Consider the following 2,677-nt stretch of genomic DNA (forward strand, 5'->3'; position numbering starts at 1 on the left):
TCTCTCCGCAAAGTGTTTAATTTGCAATGTTTTACATTTTTTAAGCTGAATATGCATTTTTTCGAGTTGAATTTCGGCATTTCTTATATTTTACTTTTATTACTGAAAGCATCGATTCCTTCAGCTGCCTCCAATAGTTTAATCTTTCCATTCACAGATGGCGTAGAGCTTGTAAAGCAGATTAAAGATTCTAAAATTGTTTCTGATACTTCTTTCAGTCTCTTTTGACGGAAGATATTTTGCGACTGATAATATTAATTGAGTATCAATCGATGCGGTTGTAATATTGCATAGCTCTTGAGTTCAATTTCGGAAGCTTAAACTCTCGAACTCTAATGCTTATCTCTAAATCTCCTTTGACTTGTGGAATGATTTTTGTTATTTTTCATGGTAATATTTTGATATCTTGGTTCCTCCGATTACCAACTGAATTCTCGGGATTGCCATATTTCTCTAGAGCAATTCGTGGACCCTACTCATTCCTTAACGCCGAACCATGGGGCGCATAAACTTTTATTACGTACACCTTAGGGCTTCCCTATTCTTCGAGGTACAAGTCCAAGCATAATGTTGGCAGTTTCAAGTCACCAAGACTATGGGGAAAAGGACCTGGTTTACTATTTTGAAGGTCTGTGAAGTTCGGTGAGCGAACTCGCTAATCATACTATAGAAATGATCCTATGAAGTATGATCTTTATTTTGAAGGTCTGGAGGACACGTCTAGTTTAAACAGTGGCACAGACATCGAGTAAACTTTTTAAATCTATGTTCAAATTTTCAGTAGTCTAGAAGGATGGAATAAATAGGTTTTTGCATCTTTAAATGCTTACACACCCCACCCCTTCTAGGCTGTTGTGAATTGATGCAGGAAAGAGTTTAAAGTCAGAACTATCGACAGTATTTAATGTGGGCTCTAAAAGAATACGAGATCCTCATTAAATATCGTCAATATCCCCGACATGACGCTGGGTTCGATATGGCGTTTCTGACGCCCAACCTTTTCGCTATAGAGCCTTGACTGTGGATCGCCAAGTTGGCTACAATCATTTAGTGATATCGCCAAGTAGACACCAATTTATGAAGTTACTTTGTTTTGTTTTGATTTTACATCAATTTTAAGAAAAAAAGAATTAGGGGCTGTTATAATCGATTGCCAAAAAAAAAAAAAAAAAAAAACTACTCAAAATTCCATTAGGAGTGGTAAAGAAGAAAATGTTTTATTACAATTTGTTTCGTGAAATCAATAGCGACTGGAAGTAAAAAACAATATATCGAATACGTCAAAAAGGTTTCCTACTTTAGGTGAAAACACAGGTCGCTTTTTTATTAACGCAACCTCTTCCTGACCACAAGTACTCTTTGTTATTAGTGCAGTGCAACCACGTCATCTCGCAATATACGAACATCGAATCTGAATGAAACCACTAATTCAAGGAAAAGAAAAGAAAAGAATAATGAACGATGATCATTCCTTTATTTATTTTTTCCGTTTGTTCTTATCTTATTTGCAACATAAATATAACGAAAATAATGATATAAATAAGATGTAGAAAGGATTCAATGGCATCATAAATCAATTTTCAACGGGCTTACTTCCTGCTACACAGGAGCCGTTTTCTTCGCAGCTGAATTACACGGAAATTAATACTCACATTGCAAGACGAAGTTGTTTACTTCCTGGGTGCTTAAGAAATGTTTCATTTTTTCACTAATTCCTATTCTTTCAAAAAGCCTACTCTTAACGGAAATCAAACACTTTTTTCAAAAAAAATCGAATATCCAAGATCTCGAAAAATGTATCTAGAAGCCGGATGCGATTTGAAGTTCTCAAACTTTTTCTACCCACGCCCCCCTTTTTGTGTACTACAATGCATCATACACGATGTAAACCTCAAACAAAAAAAAACTTCAGCTTAAGTAAAATGTTTTGTATTAGTCAAAATGTAACTGTTAGACTGTTAAGGTTCAATAAATAATTTAATATTTGTTACTTGTTAAGTTGAAGTGATAATTTAATTAAAAACTATCTTTTTAATTTTCATCAATTTACAAAGCTTTATCAGACATGAAGGTTAAAAAAAATCTTTAGAAATAATTAGTGGATGTGCTGGGCTCGTGTTTGTGCAAAGTTCACTAATGCTTGGCTCTAGCTCGATCGAAGTTGGGGGGGGGGGAATATTAAACTTGGATTCACGATGTGTCGCGGCACCTCCCTCTCTCTCTCTCTCTCTCTCTCTCTCTATATATATATATATATATATATATATATATATATATATATATATATATATATATATATATATATATATATATATATATATATATATATATACTTACATTGATATATAGATATTTATTTTTTATGTACACATATATAAATATTAATTACTTTATTAATAATTTATGCCTGTGTGTTTGCGTGTGGCTTGGTGCCGTACAATGAAAATTAAACAACTAATTTTCTTAACACAAATTTCTTACATTAAAACTTACGGAATAATGGTTTTAAAAAAATTTAAAGTCTTTCGACCCGTTTTAAAGAATGTCATTCAAATCAAAGTGTAACAATTATAATCAGCAATCTACCATCGAAATGTTCACCCAGTTGTTTAACATTCGCAATCATTCTCTATTGTAACTTCGTTTACCTTACTTCTCTCTCTCTCTCTCTTTCTTT

General features: G+C 33.0%; 1 pseudogene; it reads right to left on the reverse strand.

Annotated features, from left to right (window-relative positions):
- Positions 1 to 607: 607 nt before the first annotated feature.
- LOC129234696 (small nucleolar RNA U3) lies at positions 608 to 695 on the reverse strand (annotated as a pseudogene).
- Between the last annotated feature and the right edge of the window lie 1,982 nt (positions 696 to 2,677).

Source organism: Uloborus diversus, chromosome 1 (genome assembly GCF_026930045.1).
Source record: "Uloborus diversus isolate 005 chromosome 1, Udiv.v.3.1, whole genome shotgun sequence".
NCBI classification, from domain to species: domain Eukaryota; kingdom Metazoa; phylum Arthropoda; class Arachnida; order Araneae; family Uloboridae; genus Uloborus; species Uloborus diversus.